The sequence below is a fragment of the Euwallacea fornicatus genome, chromosome 1 (assembly GCF_040115645.1).
Source record: "Euwallacea fornicatus isolate EFF26 chromosome 1, ASM4011564v1, whole genome shotgun sequence".
NCBI classification, from domain to species: domain Eukaryota; kingdom Metazoa; phylum Arthropoda; class Insecta; order Coleoptera; family Curculionidae; genus Euwallacea; species Euwallacea fornicatus.
The window spans coordinates 8,285,470-8,311,871 of NC_089541.1; the positions used below are offsets into that span (position 1 = coordinate 8,285,470).

A 26,402-nucleotide genomic window follows, 5' to 3' on the forward strand; every position below is an offset into this window, starting at 1 on the left:
TCGATAAGTTCCGAGGGTTAAAAAAAAATTGGTCAAGTAGGTTTTGAAATTATTTGACACTCAGTCCGTATGTCTTTGATACGTTCTACGTAATCTCGACAAAAAAAATCTAACTTCACTTAAATACAATTCTACTTAAGTGTATTACTTGCTGGATTTTATTAAAACTAGTCATTTTCAAAGCTCCACAGACCTTTTTGTTGATTAGTTAAAGTTTTCTAAGTGATAAAAATGATATTTACATTCAAACAAAAAGCTTGTATAGTTGAGTCTTATGTTCAGAATGGACAGTTCATAAACACAGGATCGGTTTTTGAATTTCAACCTAGTCTTTTCAGTATTTGTTGTAAATGGGGTAAGTAAATAGATATTAATTAGATTTATTTATATTTCAATTTTTTAACCGCTAGTAAAGATGAAAATTAAAATTGAAATCAAATTTATGTTTTTATGTTCGAGATTACACCAGAACATATCAAGACATACAGCTTCGATGTCAAATAATTTCAAAATTTGTTTGATCGAAATTTTTTAAAACGCACGCTATAAATACGCGGCATTATCGTTAATTTGATGACGATATCAAAATAGTAAGTCTCTGGTTAATTAAAATTTTTTAACCATATTTTCATTGAGTTTTTTTTGAAGATCTTGCTATGTTTAAGAACTGTGTAAAAAAACTTACGCTCTGTAATATAAAAAAATAAGTTTCTATAGACATCCTGAATGTGAAATGTTACGTTAAGACAACTACTAGTCTTTGATATAAAGAGAAAGAAACTAAAAAAATTTAGTAGACTTTTTTTATCGGACCTATAATTATTGAAATATATATTTCCCATCGAATATGTTGACCGATTTTACATGTTTCGCTCGACCTACAAAACCGTAAATAATTTAGCATTCCAGTTCACGGCATATTACAAAATGGTATTTTTCCTCCAATTTGATCCAATTTGTAACTCTGGCCGTTCCAGAGATAGCGAGAATCCAGCCACTTAAATAAAACACCCTGTATAAAGTAACGATTGGATCTAGATTTGGTACCTATAAAGAAATTAAATCTATGCAGGTAACTGATGATCTTTAAGAAACATTTTGGCAGTAGGGAGTGAACAATAAATGTAGAGCATTGATTAAGCAATTTGCTACTCAAATGTCTGATAGACAACAAATAACAAATAAATATATCCAAGGCACGCATTTGATATTCCAACATCTATTTGAGGTTTCTTTAACGATCAACAAATATTATAAATGACCATTTACTTCAATCTCCAAATTGTCAAGAAATCAATAACAGTGCCCATATACAAGGTAATCTTCATTTAATACGTCAAACTTTAATTACATATTCTTTCCGCGAAAATATTACCGTTCGAGTAAATTGGTGTCAAAAGTAAATTTTATACAGAGTGTCAAAGTTCCCCTTATTACTGACAATCGTTTACCAGAAGTAGCTTTTCTAGCGCAGGCGGCACTATATTTAATTTTTATTTTTACCCGTTTCGATATTTTCAGAAAATTTTATATAAAGTCTCTAGGTAGTGCAATAGTTCTAATGAAAATACAGAAAAAAACCAATATACGTTTCGTGATGATTTAATTTTTTTGAAAAAGATTTTACGAGAGATTTGTCAAACTTAAACTGGCTTCGCCTAAGAGGGTTGAAAGGAAACTGAAGACGTTTTAAGCTTAAACCCCAATTACTGTTTTATCTAAGAGCAATACTAATGGGTAGCCACGCATTTACGGCAAACACCAATTTGCTGAAATTAGTTAATAACGGACATGGCCAACAGCCCACTCCAGTGGCTGCTAGTTGTAGTGTCCCAATGCCGTTTCCCGCAAATCGACCACATGATAGCTGTTAGTGCTTAATGTTTTCAATTCAAGACAAAAAGATGTATGTGGGAGAGAAATGTGGAAATTGCAGGAAATGAGATCTGATTAACCAATGCATGCATAGAAGTAATTTCGCGCTCAAAAATGAAAAATGTGTGTTTTCCTATCTTTACTTTACAGGGCAATTAATTATGTTAATTAACGTTTTGATGCTCGCACACAAAAATTGAGAGCTACAATAAGAAGACATCCTTTGATGTCTTGAGAACACTAAAAAAGTCTGATATAAAAAGAGGTTTTCAGGGACCAAACGCGGAAACAGTTCAAGACGAGCTGGCAAGAGTACAGACCCCTTTATGCGGACGTTGCCTGGCTGGCAAAGAACAATGTACCCCCTCTTATTACCACTAGAATCGGGGACAAAGCAATGAGACGTCCTTTTTTATCGGTACATTGTTATACATTACCTGTCACTCGGGAAAAGTTAATGAGGAACTGAGGAAACAACTTTAAAAGTTCATTAGTATATAAGGAGACGTCCTAAGGCGAGTGAGATGGAGCAGAATTGTTTTGAATTTTTAAACCAAAATATGTGTGGTTTTAAATGAAACATATAATTCTAGAAACGTGAACTTTTACTGTAAATTATATAATATATTATGCACCAAGGTCGTAAAATGCATTATTATGACCTGAACCTCAAGTTTAAATCTCGAAGCGCGCGGCGCTGAGGGATCTAAGACGTAAAGGCCATAAGTAGTGGCCTTTTATATTAACGAGGTGAGCGGACATTAAAAATTGAGCTAGATTTTAAAACCTGTAAAGTTGAACGTTCACGCAATAAAAAAAAACCTAAAGTAGCGATTGCAATATCACTTTTCAATTTCTTAGTCAGATGTTTGACCTTAAATAATAAATGGCTTAATCAACTTACGTTCATCATTCACCGTCTACAGCGTGATTTTTTTTAATGATCACTCGTTACTTTATGGACGTGGAAAAACTTTACACAAATTCCATTAATCATATACATTGTTCGAAATGCTAATTATTGGTGCGTATCTCATTTTTAAATTTTGAAAACAACATTTATGTAGATGATATCGATGTTTGTGATGGCAGAGCCGTATTGAAATATAAAATATGCAAAGGCCTGAAAATCTCACGATTTCGGTAACGATATTGAAATTGTTTGTGGGAAAGAAGAATTGCTCGAGAAATCTAAGCTATCCAAAAATAATGTGAATACACAGAGTGTTCGTTTCTACAACTCAATCGTATGGATCTTGGTAACGATAAATGATATGGGTTTTGATACATGTCGTTTCAAAATTTGAAAAATTCCGATGAGTTCCTCAAATTTTGAAACGACGAAAAATAATAAACGACAATGAATTGATTCTCGATAAGTATTTTACTTTGACAGGGATCACAGTAAAAGGAATTAATATATCTGAGCAGACGGTCTTGAAAAAACCTAAATATCACCCGCTTAAAGTTCATATTGCCCAAGTTTTGCGTGCAGAAGATGCTGGAATGTTTCGTATGAATTCCATGGCATTGCTAAGGCAAGATTACCATTTTTTTCATCATCACACCCACAGCTAAATGCCAGTTTACCATCTCTACTATGTCAGGTACCATCTCAGAAATGGTCAACCCTCATAACTAACACGTCCGCAAGCATGTTTCGGGCTAATTGTACAGGTTGGTTTATTTGACGATACGATCGTTGGTATATATATTTACGAAAACAGTTAATCAAACCTTCAAAAGTGCAAAATGGAATTTGCGCGTTTTATGGATCCGCCTTACGGATAACGCCAATGACTACATTTACCTCAACCGCTTAAATAATCATTGGTTTCGACAAAATAGAGTTCCACCACATAACACTGAAACAGTAACTGGTTATTTGTATGAAATGTTTTCCGATAGGGTTATTTTAAACAGTAGAGACATGCGTTGGCCGACACGCGCGCCAGATCTTACTCTATTAGATCATTATTTATTTAATTTAATAAAATTATTTAATAAAAAAAACAATCTGGCTATTGTTCTTTGATGATTATTTAACAACTGTCAAGGGAGTGAGACGGCAAACTGGGGTTTGCGAGTAATTTTAATAATGTATGACCAACTTTCATGTTTAGAAATAATGCGGTTTGCTGCACACATGTACAACTGAAGTGGAATTCTCCATGAAAAATGCCAGTCTACTACACTGAAGGTTTCTCTGAAGTCCACAAGACAGATATGTGTTTGCGTGTATTATTAGACGCATTTTTTTGCTAAATTGAGTCCAGGCGTTGGCGGTGTGTTGAAGCTAAAACAGCAATACATCACCCCATAATAAAAAAATCTGTCACGCGAATAAAAATGGCAACGTGGAAACTTAACAGGAGTCCATTGAATGGCAGTAAGTTTCGAAAATATTTGCCTGAAAAAGATAAAGAGATAGACACGACGCAACAATAAATCAGATAGTCGCAAGGGCCGTTACTTGGACCCCGGACGCGTCTTCATGCAAGTCCTAATTTTTGGGGATTCTTGAGTAGAGATGCGTGGCCTTTCTATCGATCAGGCCTGCGCGCAACGTCGATTTTCCGCCGTTGTTGGAACGTCGCAGGAATGAAAAGCAGACTTCGACAGCGTTCGCGTGCGGTACGGTTTGCAGGACTCATGGAAATCGACATGCCTGTGCGGTAGTGCGGTTTTTCCATACGGTTTTGGGCCCTTTCCATGTTTCATCCAGAACTGGTCTGCTTGCGACTAGCCAATCCTGCAGTCTAAAGACCGTTGCTGCACCGAACAAGGGCTGTCTTCTCCAGAAAGTAAGTTCAATGCTTTTTGCCGCTCAAATTTACGGTTCATTTTTCGAGATCGAAGATTGTTTCCTTTAAGAAGGAGTGCATGTATTTTTTGAGGGGGTGCATGCCTGGATAATCTAGCAATTACGAGTTGATTAAATGTCGCATTTACGGGCGCTCCTATTTACGGTATTATAGTATTCAGTCCAGAAAATTAAGGGTTTTTCCAGATCCGGAAAGTACATGATTTGAAACGTTTATAGGTAATATATTTTGGGTGCGTAAACATTTGTGGGTTTTGTTTCTCGAAATATTAAGGAATTGTACACGGCGAGGCAAACAGGCAGAAAAGAAAATTCTGCTAGGGAATAATGATAAATTGAATGACGAATATCTCGCTATAATTATTCACCGTAAATATGAGGTATGGGCGAATTTTGGCGGGATAAATCTATAGAAGTCATTCAACTACTTTAAACCAACACCAACCGAGTCAAATATACTGGACATTGATGCAGCTGTCCCGACTAGGATGTAGAATATTCACACACCGAAAGTATCGAACTATTACAGTTATATAGGGTTAGAGAGATGTATGTATATTCCATATGGAATTAGAGCAAAATGGTATATGCGTATAAAAATTTTAAAACTCAATCACGTTCGAAGATACAGAGTGTTCCATAAAATCGTGATACTTATCAATCCTCTTATTTTAAATAGTATAATTGGTGATTTTTGACATAAATCGACTTCTCGTCTAACACTTAATATGTCAAATTTCGGCCTCAGATATTTCGCTGTGTGAGTGATCAGATTAGATAGATAGATGCTACGTGAAGAATTATTAGTAACTAACGTAGAATAAAGAAAAACTTTGTGGTGTGTTGCCAATGAGTTGCTAGTTGTCGCTGTTTTTTGAGGGGTCCTGTATAATCGATGTCGAGCATGCTTTGGTTTGAAGTTTTAAAGCTTATAAGGTGTCGTAAAACTTTTGTATTTAACATAAAGTAAGTACTACTTGGCCGTAAAATGCTCGTAGTATAACTTTTATAAAATTATTCGGCTGGTCTTTTATTGGTAAACTGTTTTTAGCTCATAAAACTGTAACAAACCTATTTTATAAGTAATTGTTTCTCTAGACGATGCTTTTATCGCGGTATCTGATGAACGATTAGTTATAAAATAAATCACTTATATAATGATACAGTCAGGATCGTAGCGTTCAAAATAATCTGGAACGTCCCGATGGGTAACCAGAATGTCATAGATCATGTTATTTCCGAGGGTATAGCTTTAGTTTCACATTATTGCAGTTGCTCCAAGAATTGAAGCTTCTGATGCCCGAATCCGCTTCTCTTTATGACCGTCACGGATATCTTTACATTCTCCTGGAAAGTGAATTAAAATATATTTTATTCAATAATAAAAATTGCAATGCGATAGATGGTTTGGTTTCTCAGAGATAATAGTTTACTAAATTATAGTCCCAGGTTATAGCTTCTATTTTTTTTTAAGAACTGAAGTCACCGATATTGAATTCATTCTCCTGACGAACGCTACTGCTCTATGTAAAATGTTCCGGAAAAAGCTGATTAATCCTATTCAATATTCATAAGTAAAAATCACATCGACACGAACGATTTTATTTCTCAGAGGTAAATTTTCAAAACCTGTTGCCCAGGGTAATTATCTTTTATAACGCCACTAATTTTAAAATTTTTAAAAAGTGTTCTATTCAAAAGTAACAACCGTAGTAGAGTAGATGATTTTATTTTTGTCAGCGTTAAATTTGCTAAATCTAATTTCAGATTTTCTTGAGGGTTCTAATGTTGAATTCGTTCTCTTGACGAATGGTATTGATCCATCTAAAATGTACCGGAAAAATAGATTAAAATGTCTTTTATTCACTAAGTAAAATCACATCAGCGTAGATTAATTCCTTTCTCAGGGAAAAGTTTTCAAAATTGCGATTGGAGACTGCGATGTCTTCCGTTATTGAAGTATCTAATGTTTGATTAGTTCTCTTGATGAACACCGCTATCTCTATCTACCATATTGCCACGGGCTTGCATGATTTCTCAAGATTAATGGTTCTATGCAGAGTTTGTGACGATAAATTTGAAACAAACAGGTGCTTAGTTCTCTAACAGAACGCCACTGGCGATTACGAAACCGCACCGGGAAAATAGATTAAAATCTGCTCTTTTCCATATCAAATTTGCATTAGCATAAGTTACCTTCCCAACGATACAGTCTCGAAATCGTAATTTCAAAAGTTTCTTTTTACTGATCGATTTTTAGTTTAGAAATTCGCAACTTCGTTCATCTTCAGAATATGTTAGAAAAAGCTATAAAGGAGATGTAATAAGATTTCGAAATAAATATGGGCTATAAATGAGCAGGAGACTGTAATAGACTTTAGGTGATCGCCAAGGACTCTTATTAGTTCATCCAATTCACTAAAATAAAATATGAAATGAAATGAAAATAAGTTAGTTCTTCTTGGGCATGTTGGAAATCCCTGCAAATTGGTACGTTTTGTCCTCATTTAACTCCACGAGTTGTATGAGAAAAAAATACCAATTTGAGGTAGCAGATGCCTACAAAACCTCAGTCGAAACTACCTTAAGATCTGCTGAAAAATTTACAGAATCCTAAGATTGTATGATTTACGAAATAGTCATTTTGTTTATCTAATTGATTATTTTATTCAGATTTGAATATGCGCTAATGAAATTGTGTCTTTGCTCGATATGGATTTCATGAATAGGCTTCAAATTTTTTTATTCTCCATTTCATTATTTGAGAAATGGTTGGGAATTATCAACCATAGATGACCGGTATAACTGTGCATGAGTTGATTATCTCTAAAGGATCCAATCAGCTTAGTACAACATTGCTTCAAGTCGTTTGCGGGATTTTCGCTAGGAGTTTTCAGAAGTTTAGCTTCAGTACCCGAGAGGCCACTGTAGCCATGTACTGATTTAACTACATTTTCGACCACAGATATTTCTACAGGGTGAATTGGGGTTGAAAAATGAAAATGAAATCAAATAAACGTGTTTCACTATAATTATTAATTTATAAAGTGAAAAAATATTTTATTCTGTTTTAACAGGACATTTTAAATAGTGAAAATTGGGGAATTTTTCGTATATCCTATGCAGATGGTGTATCTCTGATTATGGAAAATCCGGAAATATCCAAATTTCTCTATAATTAAATTGGAAGTATTTTTATTTGCTTCTTAATGCATTTCACTATTTTATGCAAATAAAAGTTCAATATTCGTAGGACTACAGACGGATGAATATCATAAAAAAATAAGTTTCACGTATTAGAGTATTTTATAATTCGGTTTTTCCAGGTGAATATATGAAAATGAGGGAGATGTGGATGTTTAACGTAAATATTGACTCCGTAAACATGCATCTTAACTGCCTATCTAATCTAAGTATTCAAAGTGAATATAATGATCATTAATGTCCTGGTTTTTATTTGTTATCGCTAAGTAAAAATATCTCGATATGAATATTTGCACAAGGGGTTTTGACATTATTTAAGTTATGCCAAATTTCCTCTGATTTAGAATACTAAACGTTACTGAGTTGAATTGTTGAGTGCTCATTCCAAGGTCTCAACGGACAACCGATCAATTGATCTCATGATAGAGTTTAAATCCAATATGCATCTTTCTTTCACGAATCTCTGGGTAATTCCAAATCAATCAAGTCATTGTCTCTCGCATTCCAAGAAATTTAAATTTCCAGCAAAAGAAGGGACTATCGTAGGAGGGAATATCCGTATAAATCATTGTCATCGTCTGTCCTTGGCATGTTGTCTCTTGCTCCCTAACGAGTGACTCGGCAAAACACATTTCCTTTTTTATCACAAAAGTTAACTTGCCATACAATTTGTTTGTCAAGAAAGGAGAAAAATAGCGATCAATACCATTCTCTATGATAATATAAATATTTTTGTTTTGGATGGAATTTTTATGTCTTCTCGAAATATCTATGTTTATTTGATGGCGGTTTATGGGGCATTACGATTTTAGAGAAGCATTGTCGAAAATACAGTTTGGAAATTATATCCACGGATCGCAAAGAAGTGTCAGGATTCCACTATATGTCTCCTCAAAGTTCCTGCGATTGCGCCATAAACTTGTTAACACTACACTTGCATAATCTTTAATTCAATAATTTCTTTTAAATCTAAAGTTGATCTCCGTCTTGGTAAACGTTTGTTTAGAGAGGCTTTTGAGAATAAATTGAGCTTAATTCACTTTTTAAACCTGAGTCAATTCAGTGTCCATTAATTTCATTCCCTAGAATAATTATTTGGAAAACCCGATATCCGTCAAGGCTGACCCTAAATTCCATTTTTCATCGTTTTAAGTTACGCACGTTTAATCTCGGTTTAATTAATGAAAAATTGAAGCAATTTTACTTTGAATTTACTTTTTATACATAGAAGACCAAGAGTTCCGCACAGATTCGTTAAAAATTCTAGGAAATATTTTTCATCAAAATTTTAGAACACGTCAAATATTGTTTTTTGTTGTGTATTCTTCGACGCAACAGTCTTGTAGAGAGTGTTACTCGTGTAGTATATAAATGTACTTAATTTTTTTTCTTATAGAACCTTATATATATTATGACGTTTTTGATTTCTTTGAGAAACTGTGAAAAAAACTTACGTAACACCTTCATGCTCAAACTCAACAGTTTTTGAAATATTTGCCCAATATGGCTATTACAGTGGCCTGTTAGATCGCCTGACCACACTCCTATTGGCTTTTTTTATAGAGTCATATGAAATACAGAGTGAATTTAAATAAATTCAACAATACAGAAGAGTTAACAGATAAAATGACTCAAGAAGCTGAACAAATACCTCCTCAAATGACAAAAATAGTTCTTGACGAATTTGAATTGCGGTTAGCCCACTGTCAGATTAGTTAGGGGTTAAGGGTATGTTAACAGGAGATATTTCGAACATTTGATACATTAGATTGTAGTAGTTTGTATTGTAATTTTTTAACTATTAATAGTTTTATCGTTATTGCTATTTTTTTGTAGTGTTTTTCAAAAACTTTTAAATTTAGAAATAGGCGTATTGCATGAAATTTATTCAGAGCTTCTTAAGTAACTCAAAAACATCATAATATATATAGAGTTCTATAAGAGAAAAAACAAAAAATTACATTTATCTACTATACGGGTAACATGTCTGTTACGTGAAAAAAGTGCACAAATAGAAACAATATTTGACGTGTTCCAGTATTTTCATTCATTAAATATTTCTGCCAATTTTTAATGAATTTATGCGGGATTTTTGGTCCTCTATACATAATGGAAACGTAATGTTACCGAGTTTTAGGTGCGAACAAATCACTGAATATGAATTTAAATTTTCGGTACTTCTAATAATATAATTTAATTTCATACATGTGTTCCTCAATTCAGTAAATCACTATGCATCTGAATACGTAATCGCAGTTTTGTTCCAAAATTCGTGATGAAGGTCACAAAACCTCTATGGGGCGACGCTGTGCAAAATTAAGTGAACAAAGCGCTTGAGAAGTTTGGAGAATATTGGTGGGGTTCAACGAAGTCAACGGTTATGCAACTGTTGCAATTTCTGTTAAATGACACGGTAACCTTCAAATAGATTTAAATGGATGTTGACGTTATTATTCCTTTAAACTTTAATGGGATTATTCACGTTTGGATTATAACAGTTTTTGCACTTCCCAGTGCCGTTTCCGGGTTCGAAGGGAAAATTTCGAAAATATTTTAGAAAAATTACGTCAGCTCTATATTAATTATGTTTGAAAGGGAACGTGCCGTAAAGTAGAGAGCTCAATAGTTGTCCAACTGTTAACTCCGCTGAACCCCACCAATGGGAATTAACACCGATAGAGTCTTTATTATTGGTAACTCTAAACAAAAAAAATCTTTTCGCAGAGATCGTATTAATCAATACCTTCTGCAATATAAAACATTACCAAAAATATATCATATAATCCACTTTTAGTATAAGATTTTGAATAATCTGTCAAGAAACGTCCAAATTAACAAAGGAATCCGACAAGGGTGTCATTCCCCAACTCAGTTTGAAATGTATCTTAATGAAGTCCTGCCTAAATACGGAATTGGATGTAAAGAATGATGGAGAGAAAATGGAGTTCAGCCTGGCAATAGATGGAAGGGTGATATAATTTAATTCTATGTGAGTATGCTTTATTTTGTAGTTGAGCTTAGGTAGTAGTGGATCATGTTTCGTTTAGATTTTTTCCCTAAAATTAAAATAGATAAAAGTATTCTAATAGAAGGAAAACTGGAGGTGAACAATTAAAGAAGAAATTAAATTTCAATTTCAATTCGACTCGATAAAAATTAATTCCATAATGCATACTATCATTAGCCATTGCTCAAAAAGATGTATAAATTAATAGGAGATATTGATATTGTATAATTTGGAAAACTTGTTGCACAATTTCACGGGGCATGTTCATGTATTGGGAGAGTTTTATGACTGATGAAATATAAATCTTCAATTTATAGGAGAAAGTATGGAGGAATGGAACTTTTTCTGAAAGAACTTTCATGGAGTTCACCACTAAAGTTAAAATTTTCACACTCACTCTAAACATACACTTTAGCACAGTTCACGTATATTCTTCAAAAGGCAAATCCGAATACAAATCTCTACAACTACATTTGTAACGGAAATCTTTACTGAACGAATACATCAAGGTCACAAAAAGATTAGATCTGACATAGGGGGTAGATGGGACGAATAGCCATATAATCACTTTTATCTTTATCTGGAGCCATTATTCTCCTTTTTTTCTGCCTTTTACCGTTGACTGCCTCCAAAATCTCTGGAAGTTTTATATTAGTACATTTCGTAGCTTAATAAAGTTAAGGAACCCATACGAATGAAGCGCATTTCGGGTAACTTGGTTTTGTTATCGAGGTTTCCTTTGTATATGATAAATGAGATGAAGGAATAAAATTCTTTTTTTCCGAGTGCGAAGAAGCTAAATACATATTTGTCTAAATTTAAATAAAAGTGCTATCAACGCATAAATTGTGATTAATTTAAGAGATAAATTGGAGGAAATACCTCAAATTCGAATTTTAACATGAAAATCTTGAAAGCTGTAAAAGCATAAATAAAACGCGAAGCTTTGATGCGAATAATACACATTACTTTATTTCACGTATGTGTATATAAAATAGTTTTAAATTTAGCTTTAAATGTATACGTACAGGGTGGGCCAAGTGTGAAGCTCATCATTGAAATTTCGGAAACTGTAGGAGTTGCTGCTTCAATTGAGCGGGGGTAAAGTAGCATTATTAGTTACTAACTTGACAAACTTAGCGAACTAAACAAAACAGTGCTTTGAGATAAAAAAAAAAGAATATTTCTAAAAATATCGGCAAACGAGAGAAAATCCGCAAAAAGTGTTTTATCATTTCTTGACCCTGTTTGGAAAGATATTATAAAAATACGACACTTCTTTGCTATTGGCACTTAACGTGACCTATAAAATGATATTATAAGCTTTTATATCCGACGTTTCAATTTTACGCCTTTTAATATGAACATACGTATACATTTTTAGATTTTCTGATCATTAATGAAAAAAAATCAATATATCTTTTCCATGCACGCAGTTTCCTTCATAATTTTTATATGCGAAACCAAACCAAATTCGAGGTAGTAAATGTGAAACTCCCCTTCCATATGGTTCAAATCACGTAACTTTTTATTACGTCACAAAATGTAACGATTGAGAGTCACCTTACGTAAAATAACAAGTCATATAAATTTAATGTGCTAAAAAAGAATAAAGGTATATATAAAAGTCTAAACATAATCCTATTTTTTTGCACGGTTGTCGCTTAATTTGTTAACGTTTCGGTTTAATTTATTGTTTTAAACCGTTCCGTTCTTTGTTTATCGATTTCGGTGGTAAAAATATGTTCTTTTGAAAACTAAAATAGTGTTTCTGATTATTTATTATCGACGTTGTTATTATTATTATTACTGATATAATACCTAAGTTCTTAAACAGTCGGTATAAGAAACTTCTAGCCTCCCTTGTTAAATATTTTCAAAGAGAAATGGATAATAATAGGCCCTTATTATCATTTAATTCAGTTAAAGCGATAACGTGTTGTTCATTGGTTTGATAATTATTTGCGTTGAATCTGACAATACTGTTAAATACTACTAAATACTGATAGCGTTGAAGCAATACCTGACAAATTTCTGCTACATATTAATTTTGGCAAGCTATGGCATCACTGCTCATGTGAAGCCTGTGTCGTGTATAAAAAATTACGTAATTTGTACCATATACTGGGTGTCCAGGCAAACCCTGGACATAGGAGATTAAGAGTTTAAATTTTTTCGCTATCTTAGTGGCAACTTTGTATTTGATTATTTCTGACCTTGATTCTGACCAATTGTGGCTTCGAACGGTTACGCGGGACATTAAGATTTATGAAATTTGAAAACGTGTTAAGTCGAAACAGCTCTAATTGGACAATTGAAAAAATTGCGGAAAGATGACCGGCCTTGAGTGCTACGACCTACGTGTAAAAGTTTTTCGATTGGACAATCCTCTCAGGCGCAAAAAAATAAAAATCGATTTCTCTATTGATCTCTTATCTCCAGAATTCCCCCTTGAACACTTGGTATATGAAATTATTACGGAATTGAAAGTTTCAAAATTTCGAAGATGAAGCTACATTCTTTAGTTTTAACTTGAGGAACACGAAGGCGAAAATGAATTACAGAATTGCAAGTTCTGTTGTGCAAAAGGGCAAAAATTTCCAAATTTGGGTGACAGGAAACCAAATTCTGAATCGATAGACCAAGAAATGTTGAAACTTTCCAAATGTGAGTCCGAGCTCCAAATTGAGTAGTTTCACCTCGAGATCTAAGCCAGCCATATCTTATACCGATTTGAAATATTCTGCAGGGGAAACAAATTTTCTCTGTCTTCATGTAAATTAAAGAATCAGCTCCAACTATTTCTATCTAAATTCAGTGCCTCATGTCTCCTTTGCAGCCCCGTAATCCTTAAGCTAATAAAAACAAAATCAAAGCGTCGCGGCTCCTTTTGTAAATTAGCCTCAAACATTCGAGAAATAAAATGACTTCAATTACGCAGTATCGAATTTTAAAGCTCGGGGCGTAAAGCTTTTATCGCTTGAAGTAACGGAGCCGTCAGGACAGGATAATGACTTCAAGTCAACGCCTCTTCCAGAGGGGTAATAGCCATTTTGACGCTTCTTGGTTCTAAGAATTATTACACCCCTAATAATTTACATTCTGTAAAGTGTAAAGGGTTTCGTTGAATACTTTTTCTTCTTGGAAGAGTGCACAAATGAGACTGGAAGCGGCAAGAGACTAGGATGTATCTTGATGTAACAATTTCCTATATGATTTTTAACGAACAAATGGAAGTCGTCAAACATCAGGAAATATGCATTTTATTTAATATGAGGGCCATAAAACAAAGAGCTTTAATAAATGGATTTGTACGGGAAATGCAAAATGCCAGCCAGGACGTTAATCTCACTTTAACACGATAAGCCTCACTTTTTGTTTTTCAATTCCATTTATGGTGTGCACATGAGCGTAGGTCATGTAGTTATTCCATATATTCTATCCCAATATTCAATTCTAATAGAAATACTATATTCTGGCCAAAAACTTTTCATCCAACAATTTATTTCCAGTCCAGAAAGGCGTAGCCATTATTCATACATTCGACCCTTTCGCTCTTTATCTCTTCCTGTTAATTTAAAAAATTTGCATAAACACCGTGCGATGGTCGGTTTAAATATTATTTAAAACGACCTAGTTGGGATTTAGGATTACATCGGACATTAAAATTTATATTAACGGAGCTACTCGATAAATATTTAAATGGGGAACTCGAACATCAACCGTGAAAGGACGCATTCTCAACCGACTACAATGTTTCAAAATAATTTTTTATTAAAAAAGCCGATAGTCCGAACTCGTGTATTTCAGCTTTACCAGAAAAAATAAATTAATATGCTCGTAGTACATTGTTAAAATCAAATCTTTCCATAGTCATGTTATACCATACACATCGACCTAGGTGAAGAGTTTGTAAACTGGTATGCATGGTTTATTAAAAGGTGGATCCCAAATATTTTCTCTCTTTGTGTACCTTTCCATTTAAATTAATATTAACATCAATAAATTCCCGGGTGAATATACATTTCGATTAAAATCTATACGCTACCCTGTCGGAGTTTTTATTAAAAATTAGAATTGAAAATGCCGCAATATTTCTGCAACAGTTTCGTCCAAAAGTACACACAAAAATGCATTTTAATTAAAACAATATTATGCTCCTGTTTGCTAGTTTCACTGTATAACACACAGACACACATAAATGGATTCTCCCTTCGAATTTAAAACACTACAAATTCGGAACAGCGTAATTAAACATCCGAACACCAAAGAATTCCAATTATCTTAATTATAGCACACTCAAATATACAGACTGTTTAATGCACATCATTTTTCTGTAAAACTTCTTTAATAAAAAAAATGGGGTACGTTTTCATTCCCTAGTATGAAAAGATCTATCAAATAGCGTGTCTAATTTAGAAATTTTCAGGAATACGGAAATCTACGGGAACATCAAAAGCAGAGGCTGGAAGGTCAATAATGTGAGTCGGGGAAGAGATGAATGTCGCTTAGAATATGAAAATAATCATATGGTGGAAGGGCGTAAACATAAATGTATATAATACATTCGTTAAAACTATAGTTCAGTTCATGAAGCAGAAAAGAACGGAGAGAAATAAAAATATAATTATGTTTTTTTTAGTAAATATTGCAAGTTTCTTTAATTGTTTCCCTTCAAGTAAAACTTTGTTCTAGTTTTCTTCTAAAGAAATAGTTTCGAATCCTGCTGAAAAACTGTAATTTGAATGATGGAATTTTTTGCGTATTTTGCATGCGCTTTGCCAATTCATATTCTAACCAAAATATTGCACAAAAAAAGGCTTCACTGAAATATATTTCATTCCATGAAATGTTAGCTATGCGAAATTATCTTTGGCTCTTGTTGAAGATTGTTTAACACATTTCAATAATGATTATATTTTTATTTACCAAACGATACACATTTACGTCGCTCTGTAAAGGGTCAAAATACATGTATTATGGTTAATAGTTATCTCGTAATTTTGGCAAAATAATGCTTCTTAATAGAGTATTAAATGGTCAGAGTTTCAATATACAGGGTGTCCCAGAATGAGGGGGTAAACGCTTAACCACATATTCCTTGGTCAAAAATATATCGATTTATGGCGATATTCATATATACGAAATTGTCTTCTTCTGGAGATACAACCTCTTAAAGTCTCACTTTTTTTTAAGTTTTGCAGATAAGTCCAAAAAGGCTAGATAGATTGTTACGAAATTTGGTGTATAATCTTTCTACTTCTCGGGGCACATTCGTCGGGGCTTATTATGGTAAAACCACCAGGGGTAGTGGTCAATTGCGACAAGGCCGAATGTTAAATACATCAGAACTTTTTTATTCGTTCATGCAGACGGTTGGTTTTTTTTAAATGAAATTCCTGGTTAGTTACGCAACTTTTTTATCTTCTATTGAATTTTGATTTGGAGCCTCCATTAGACGAAAAAAAAGTAAAATTGTCGGTAATGTCGGTCAATACATACCCTTCAGAAGGAAATAAAAGCATACATTTCAATAAACAATTAATTTAATAAGCGCTCAACGTGACCACTCCGTTTTCGAATACGGAGATTCACGCGTCGAAGAGAATTAAATTTTAATCCTCCCAACATCATTGGATCATTGCGCATTCCATCAGCTGTTTGCAAAATTCTATTTCTTAGGTGGTCTCAATTTGAATAGGAACAGCATATACACGAGATTTTCGCGTACCCCAAATGAAAAAGTCGCAGGGAGTTAGATCTGGAGATCTAGGTGGCCATTGAAGAGGGACATCATTTCCTCCATTAATTTTTTTTCGTCTAATGGAGGCTCCAAACCAAAATTCAATAAGAGATAAAAGAAGTTGCGTAACTGACCGGGAATTTAATTTAAAAAAAAAACAACCGTCTGCATGAACGAATAAAAAAGTTCTGATGTATTTAACATTCGGCCTTGTCGCAATTGACCACTACCCCTGGTGGTTTTACCATAATAAGCCCCGTCGAATGTGCCCCGAGAAGTAGAAAGATTATACACCAAATTTCGTAACAATCTATCTAGCCTTTTTGGACTTATCTGCAAAACTTAAAAAAAAATTAGCCTTTAAGAGCTTGTATCTCCAGAAGAAGACAATTTCGTATATATGAATATCGCCATAAATCGATATATTTTTGACCAAGGAATATGTGGTTAAGCGTTTACCCCCTCATTCTGAGACACCCTGTATATACTGTATGAACAATGTCCTGAGGTCAGTATTAGTGTCCTTTATGCAGACTCTAGCCATTGGCATTTTTATTTTTTGGCACATTGCGAAGATTGCTCGAAGGTATCTGGAACAAGTACAAGTGAAAATATTGCCTTGGTCTTCACGGTCACCGGACCTATCACCTATCGAACATCTTGGGATATGATGAGTCGCCATTTTCGAAATTTACCGAGGCCTCCAAATAATTTGGATGACCTACCACACTACATTGAGGTACTAAGGAATGAAGTGCCCCAGGAGGATATTGACCGTTTGTTGTAAAGCATGAGAAGAAGAGTGAATGCTTGTATTGCTGTAAGAGGCGATGTCACTCATTGTTAACTTTGTAATTCGTCAATGTTGTTTTTTTTTTACTGAAACGCTGATCATTTCGTATCTTTTGATGAAGCATTATTTTGCCAAAATTACAAGACTTTAGTGTTATTATTACTGAGTGAAGCATTTTATACGAAAGTAAGGGTAGCATGGTTACTAAGGTTATTACGATATTTTGCACTTAGTAAATATTTCTTTTTGGAAACATTTTCATATGCTTTTGTCATAAATTGCCTACGGGTGAAAAAATGGGAAATATGCAAATTGAAGTTACTTTGATATTGAATTGACAATTTGAGAAGAATGCAAGATAAAACGTTCCATTCTATAATAAAACAAAATTTTAAAGTCGTCAGCGGGGCAGTTGTTTTAATGGAATGTGTGTTTCCAGGTTTCAGGTTACCCGAAATACACGGTTTTGCTTTTCTGGGGAAAAAACTGCAAAAATAAAAAAACAACGTCGTATAAGCACGTGTGCAATTCGCGATGTTGGCAGCAGAATATAAATTTGCTACAAGTTGTATTTCCCTAATTGCGTCATCCCGGCATTTAGCTTAGAAATTCAATTTTTATATTACAACTTTTTTAATTTTGCCGAGCTCCGTTGAGTGGATTTTCGAGAAAAAAGTCCCGCCTTGTTGCCTTCTAAATCATTTAGAAACTTTCGGTTGCCGCGATTTAAAAAAATTCGATTAAGCTTCCCGCTTAAGAGTTTTTTTCGGGAAAGTTAATTTAGGCGGTCATCAATGGTCAGCAGAACAATCATGCAAATCTAAGTTAGCATGCATTACGCATTTGAACCAAAACTATCTAATGTTAAAATTATAGTGGCACCGATAAAAACGCGTTCCCAGTGATCGTAAAGAGACTCGCATATTTTTAATTAAGTTAATCTAGCATGAACCCTGCGAGATTTTCGTAATTAAAATCTCCTCGCTCTGCAGTCAGCATATTTTAACAAGCTTAATGCAGGTGTTTAAATAGAAGCAAACCCTGTGCTTTCGAGCTTTTTATGGGAACCTCAAAATTGATGCAGACCGGTAAGAGTACTTCTGTGGAAAGTTTCCTCGTTTGCAAGCGGTGGAGGAATTTGAAAGGGAGAAATTTGTAAGTCCGTTTGAAGGTGTTATGAGGATTTTCGGTCTCTTAATAGTCCATCAGTTTTAATATTTAGTGTAGTGCATATTGCAATGAAACATACACGTTGCGAAAATGCCGAATTCACGTAATCATTGAGTGGTGAAGTGTGAGGCCTCAATTCAATTTCTATTTAGTAGCAGAATTTTTTTCTTATTTAGGTTTTTCATTGTTGAAAAATCCAAAGTAACTCTGCTCCAACCATAATTTTATAGATCACTCAACGTAGGGAGAATATTTTCCTTAATTTGTTGAATTTTTCATTTATTGACCCCGAGAAAATCATCATTTATGCTGGTGCTAGTCATTCACAATTTGAAGATCATTAGTTATTTACGGTTATTCGCGAGGTTTCGCTTACTGAGAAATCTAAGGAAACTGCACTTTTAACATTCTTTTAGGTTACTTTTTAGTACCTTCGCCCAACTCGCAGCATATATTACTTAAAATTTCCGAAAATTGAGGAAATTCCTTACTTATTTACGGTTTTTGCGAACTTTAAAAGAGAAAAACTCAATGGACAGCATCACACATCGTTCCACCATCACTCACAGAAATCGCCAGGGCTTACATTGATATTAATATTTTTCTTCGTTCATTCATAATCAATCACTGCAAATGGATTTTATGTTTTTTCAAAATTGGAAAAATTTATTTCCTACCCCTTACATGGTGTTCATCGTGGTCCTTGAACTTAATCAATAAGTGAGATGCATAATTTTTTTTCAAACCCTGCGTATTTCTTACGCTATACACGTCTGGAAAGTGCACTTTTCCGGAAACAAAGAAAAATGTTTCTGCATTACAATAGAGAGATCTCATCGATTTTATCGTTTATCTGCCCCGCACAACAGTTTTACGTCTCGCAATTTTTCACCTTTAGGAACTATCAGTCTAGAGCAGTGAAGGGTTGGTTATTCTTTCCTCGAGAGTAAATGGAAACTGTGTTCCCTTAGGCGACTCTCCTTTATTCCTGAACGGAAATCTTGGATAGATTCATTCGGTATTTCCCACTTGAAAAATTGAAGTACGCAATACTATAGGTGATTTTCAGATTTTCTTCTCTTGTAAGCTTCAGACAGGGTCGTTGGGTAAACAAAATGGAAGATGGTGTGTTTGCGATCAAGGGAAATATTGCACATTTTTCAATTTGATGCAGGTTAAGTGGGACAACTCCGTCCTGTTGCGCCACTGCCAATGAAGTAGAAATCACGCAAACCCTACAACACTAATCAAAGACGAAGTTCTACTAAAACGAGCTCCCAAATCGACCTAAAAGGGCAGTTTGCGTTTAAGTCACTGCCGTTCTGTTTCCGCTTCCGACCCAACTTCTCCTCTTTTATCGTCGAAATGCAAATTATCGAACCAATTAAAAATGTTTATTTCCATATTTAGTCAATTAACTCTTTCACTTCATTTAATTTTGCTAAAGTAATAAAGTTCGATTCCCGATTGGAAATTTTAGCATTGACGTGTGCATTAAGCATTTTAACACTTTCCTACCATTTCTTTACGAGCTTAATTACTATAGTTTGAAACTAGCTACAATGTTAAATTAGCCATTATGCCTTCAGTCTGCGGAACATTGAAGTTGCTTTTTCGATATGCTGCACTTTATAATAAATTCAGCACTTCTGATGCGATTAGAGTTGACCTAGATGGAAAGTTTTTAAATAGAACATACAACTTTCAGGCAAAGTTTAGCAAGGCTGTGAGTGCCTCATGGGTCTATTAGAGGTGCGAAAGCTCCTTCAATAAGCTGCGATGTGTGATTACCTGGATAATGTACGTTTAGCCATAATACCTCTCACTTGGCTTAAAAAGACGAAAGAGACGTGACAGGAGCTAATTAAAGAGCAAATTTTCCACATATCAGACCTTATTCAACTAAGTCCATTACTTCGTAATAGTATAATTGGGGTCATTTCGGACTGTCAACGTTAATGGTTTGTTATCTAAAACTAGTACAACGATTTCGTGCAAGCTTATCGTGAGGCTAATTAGCTGAATATTCAGGTTCAGGGATAAAGACCATTACGAACTTGTCGTAAACTTACTTTGTTTCAATTACAATTAGCCAGGTCTGAAGAATATTTTTAAGCATCGAAAAGTTTGGTTTATTCCCCTTTGTTGGTTCTTATATGTAGTGAACACGATTAATGACCGTTTAAAAATACTCCATTATATTAAATTAATAGCGGCACATACACGGTCTATCAACATTCGAGGAAGTAAAAGGTGCCTTCCGCCAGTGGCCTGCATTAAACTTTCGTTTTTTCTGTTTTATACAGCAATTGTAAAAAGTATTGCAACACTTTTATAATTTTAAAAAATCGAATATTTAAAAAAACTGCTTAAACACGTGTAATTTTATTTTAAAAACGCATTTAATGCATTGTTTTTCATGTTCAAATTTTTCACCCCTATCCAGCTACTCCCTACTAACTTCTTATTTTCAAATAAAAAGGTACGCACTGTAGTATAATAAATGAAAGGTAATTCAACAAAAAGTACAACGGTACACTCAGAGTTAAAATTACATCTAAAATTTCCTTAAAAAAATAGAACAAAGTTCATATCCTAAAAAGACTCAAACTTTTAATCTGTGCTTCCTATATAGAGACTCCATTTCTGTTCCACTTTGAAAGAGAGTGAAAAAATGACGGTGAAACGTAGAAATTCCAAATTGTCTTCGATATAAACCACTTTTTAGATCCGAAATATTTTGTTGTTCATATAACTAATTAGAAGTTAAATTCAGTTGTTAGGCATCTACCATAGATAGAATATCAAAACAACGAAACGTTTGCCTGAGAAACAAAGAATTGAAATTTACATTTTTTTGAGGTACGAACAGAACAATTTCCGAACAGGTGTGTCTCATGTTTAATGAGAATTATCCAGATCGATCTATAGATAGAAGTGTGTTTTTTCGGATTAATAAAAATTTCAACAAACTGGAGGTGTCAAAGCTGCTCCAAAATGTGGAAAACCTCAAACAGCAATTGGTAGCGACAAAGCACTAGATAGTCTTTTATCTATTGATGAAAACCTCATACAGCATACCAGCAAGCTTGCCGATGAATTGGATGTATCTGCAAATTCAGTAAGCAATCTTTTGAAGCTAAAGAAATTTCATCCATATAAAATTTCCTTTACCCAAGCGTCGACGCCAGATAGTTTGGATCGTAGGATGGAATTTTATGAATTGATGCAAGAAAAAGGAATTTATGATATTAACTTTTTTTTAGAACTTATTTTTGAATGAAGCAACGTTTCGCTTGAACGGACACATTACATGCACAATTCTCATTGAATGCAGACTCTTCATACCCAACATGCGCAAAAACTCAATGTATGGACGGGTATAATCGGCAAGCAGTTCATCGGCCAATTTTTCCTAAAACAAAACTTAAAAACGCATCATACTTGCCCTTATTGCAAAACGAAATAGTTCCATTAATCGCCGCAATTTGCCTGGAGAAAATGAGGAACAAGTAACCAATAATATTTGGTTTCGACAAGACGATGTACTACCACATTATGCTATGGTTGTGAAAAAGTATCTTGATGAGATTTTCTTCAGGAACTGGATCGGTAAAAGGGATGCAATAAAATGACCGCCACGATCTCCAGATCTTACTCTCTTCGATTTTTTATGGGGTCACTTATAAAACATTCCGTTTAGAAAAATAGACCACAAAATTTGTTAATTTACATTTCAGAGTTCAAAGAAAACTAGAATTAATAAGAGAAACAATACAAGATAATTATGGAACAGAATTCGAAAAACGATCGAGTCATTACCAATTTGTTACTGGAACCCAATTTGAGTATTTGTTGTAAGAATTTCAATTTGGTTTGGTGCCATAGTGAGATACTTTATTTTACATTTAATAATTTCGACTTTTAGGGAAAGTATAGATACAATTTTAGTTCTAAGTATATCGTTGTATCCCTCACTGAATTTTCTTTTATTTGATATATTGCAATGGACATCTTTCTATTTGAAAATAAAAAGTTATTAGGGGTAGCTGCATAAAGGTGCAAAACTTGGACAGGAAAAAATACATTAAATGGACTTTTTAAATAAACTTATACTTGTTTAAGCATTAAAAAAATAGATTAATGAAAGTTATAAACGTGTTGCAATACCTTTTACAAGTGTTGTACAGGAAAGAGATAGATATTATGTATATCTATTTGTGATGTGTGGGTAGGAAAATACTTTGGTCCGTAGGGAGGAAGTTAGAGTGTTGTTTTTATAGACTCAAGTGAGGGGGAACCTTAAATTTGTAACGTAGGTAGTAGAAATATTTCGTGATAATAAATCTTCTAGGGCTTAGAGTGTTGTCTCCATCACTTAAATGCTTTTCTGAACACGCGTTGCATACGATCGTTTACCTTTTTACAACTGCGTCGGAGTATGTTAACCGCTCAGATTAACCATACTAAAAGGTCGATGATTCCCATAGCATGAATACTTATTCACACTTTTCCGATATTTTGTCGGGCAAAAGAAAAACCGCAAAGGTCCTAAAATTCAAACTGTTCAAAAATGCCACGAATCTATAGGTATCTTTTTTGATTGAAATGTCTAAGAAAAGGCGTTTTAGTTGTCCTTTCTCAATCTTAAATTTTATATCGAGTTATCTCCAATTTAACCGAATGAGAAAGTTATCCAAATGATTATAAATACACTGGCGAGCATAAAATTCGGGTCACTTCGAAATTTTCAAATATAAATGTATTGAAAGAGAAGTGATATTTTTCGCTGGCATACCGGCATTGCTTCATGAAATTTCGGATCATTGGGAAAATGTTTACGGTTCTGCATGGTTCTACCATGAAAAAAAAAAGATTGATAAAATACCTTCAATATCTATGCATCCTCTTTATCAGTTCCATTCAATTGTTGTTCACTTTAGGCGAATTGGTTAAAGGTGTTCTCTTTAACTTCAAGTTGTGCTAACAGTAGAAAGGCAAAAAATGCCAATTAATAGTGTGATTGCAGCAAGAATTGTAGCCGCTTTAGAAGATGGCAGAGGGCAACGTGAAACTGCCAGAAATGTCGGTGTCAAGACCAACGGTAATTGTTCATAATCCTATATATTGGTGGACTTGGCTAATTCCCACCTGTTCTATGTTATATGCGTGGGTTGTCAAACTTTATCTAGTTTATGAGACTTGAGGGCTGTATGGACGCCACCGCGAAGGAACTGTAGGCAGATTTCGCACATGGCTCCAGGGCGTGAGAAATCTTTGGTACATTGGCTAGGCCTCACGAAAAGCACTAGTTTTAGATAATGATTGCAAAAACCTTTTAAGGTTTTGTGTTTCCATAACTTGGTATAAAACAGGCGCACCGTACCGTGGGAATCGGTCTATGGCTATTCTGATTGGCGTGTACGTAGGCGGAGGGAGGCTGAAAATTATGAACTTGGTCGCCACCACCGTCGAAGCCAAAAGTCTCAAGAATTTTCCAGAATAGTTTTTTCCGAATTCTCTTGCCAACCACACGCAAATAACCTCATTCTATTTATTTCGTTATATTTTTCAATTTTTTTATAAGCCAGTGCGGTTCTGAGCAATATCCGATAATCAAAATAAAGCGCATATGTTACCGAATTACCAGGCCTTTGTTTTGTGAACCTTTGCTTCAGGGTATAAACGGGTAGTTGTATTCCGGGGCAAAATAGTCGAAGTTAGTCTTTCCAGTGTTCAACGCATCTCTCAACGTTACGCAGAAACGGGGTTACTCAGAAGGAGACAAGGATCAGGCCGCAGAAGAGCAACCACAGCTAGGGATGACCGATTTTTGGTATCTGCAGTTTTGCGGAATTGCACCGAGACCGCAGTTTCACTACGAAGTCATCTTGAAGAAGTAAGAAACGTTAACGTCAGTGAATGGACGGTACGTAGGCGATTACACGTTGCCGGATTATCCTCTTGGAACAGGGCTACAGGACCTCCACTTTCTCGCGTTCATCGAATTGCTCGATTACATTTTGCCCACGAACACTTACTTTGAACTTTGGAAGACTGGAGTGCCGTATTGTTCTCAGATGAATCTCGATTTTGTCTTACTGGTTCTGATAGACGTGTGAGAGTGTGGCGACGGCCAGGCGAGAGGTATGCCCAAGCATGTATAGCCGAACGTCTTCCATTTGGTGGAGGATCAGTTATGGTCTGGGGAGGAATCTCTTCTAATGCCCGTACGGAGTTAGTTTTCATTCAAAATGGATCCCTAACTGCGCACAGGAACTTGCTGGAGCTCGTGCAAGATCATGTCATACCGTTCATGGGGTTTCTGGGGGATAACTCGATTTTTATGCAAAACAATGCTAGGCCTCACGTTGCAAGAATCGTGACCGCTTACATGGATGAGGTTCAAATACGGAGATTTGACTGGCCTGCGCGAAGTCCCGACCTAAATCCCATAGAACATGTTTGGGACGAGATGGGAAGACGTCTTCGCAGTCGTGTACCCGCTCCAAGAACGGCTAGGAAATTGCGAGAATTTCTTCAGGAAATATGGGAAAACCTACCCCAGGATGTTATTCGCAACCTCATTGAAAGCATGCCCCGACGCTTGCAGGCTGTCATAAACGCTAGAGGGGGAAATACGCGATATTAATGTCATTATGAGTTTTTTTTCGGTAGCACAAAATTGTGTTCAAAAATGTTACAGTGCTTGGGTAATGGACACCTGTACAATACATCGGTTATTTGGGTACAGGATCGTGTTTTTTTTACCATTTACCCTTAACAAGGTTAAAGAACCTCAGAATCGATAAAGGCTATCCTTTTTTATTTTTTTGGAAGTTAGAAAGGCAAAAATTTCGAAAATACTAAAGTGACCCGAATTTTATGCTCGCCAGTGTATTAACATGTATAAACATAATGAATATATTTCGAACATACTCTATGAAAGCATGAGTAAGTGTGGGGACTAATGAGAGTCCTTACACTATTCCAAACATTTGCTCGTAATCATTTTGATATTGAACATAAGTGGTTCTAATTAAACGATTAGTAAATCCATGATAGTGATTATGTTCACTGTAGTGCCTTTTATGCGAAAGTGTTTTATCAAGTGGAACATTAGTGAAAAAAGTAAAAACGTGAAAGCTTACCAAGGTGTGATTTGGACCTACCTCTACTATATCTTTTAATTTTACAAATGGGTCTTAAAGATATGCATTTTCGAAGAAGCCAGGAATGCAATAAAAATGAAGTATTTTAATGAACTGCTTATTTATGTCTTCCTACATCTATTCCAAATTTTTAGCTCATGGGTAACACAATACATTGTAACAGTACCGCTACTTTTTTTCGCTGAAAGGGATTGAATGTGGTTATTTTAACTCAAAGAATTGAACGCTTTTTGTTCTATAAAGGGAACAAACTGTTCAATTTTAAAAGGTTAATCTACAATTAATTTTGAACTCATTCTGAACTCTTGTTTCTCTGGTAAGGTCTGAGCTGTTTCTTTTATAGCTGAAATGAAGCCAAGCTTAGGAACATATTTGGGAGTGACATAGTAATTTAAGCCTTTTGAGAGAACAAGAGTTTCAGTTTCACAGAGGTTTTTGTCGGACAGACTTATTACTGTCTTTGCAGTCACCTTGTTCATTCAATGTTCAAAACTCGTTGCATGCAAACAAGCCATGTTTACCTGTATATTATCAAAGCAAAAGGGCTTTATTCTGACGGATTTTGCTCCTTCGACCATTTCACTCTTTTGAATGGTCAATCTCGCGTAGCTGCG

At 34.7% G+C, this 26,402-nt stretch overlaps 1 protein-coding gene across 2 annotated transcripts in view; it reads left to right on the forward strand.

Annotated features, from left to right (window-relative positions):
* The first annotated feature begins 4,257 nt into the window (after positions 1–4,257).
* The window catches only part of Hs3st-A (Heparan sulfate 3-O sulfotransferase-A), a 100,018-nt gene continuing 77,873 nt past the window's right edge, over positions 4,258–26,402 (forward strand). The window contains exon 1 of one of the 2 annotated variants that reach the window (XM_066288600.1): positions 4,258–4,679. The gene's annotated coding sequence lies outside the window, so the exon portion shown is untranslated. The remainder of the gene's footprint in view (positions 4,680–26,402) is intronic. The other variant, XM_066288516.1, reaches the window with a different exon arrangement.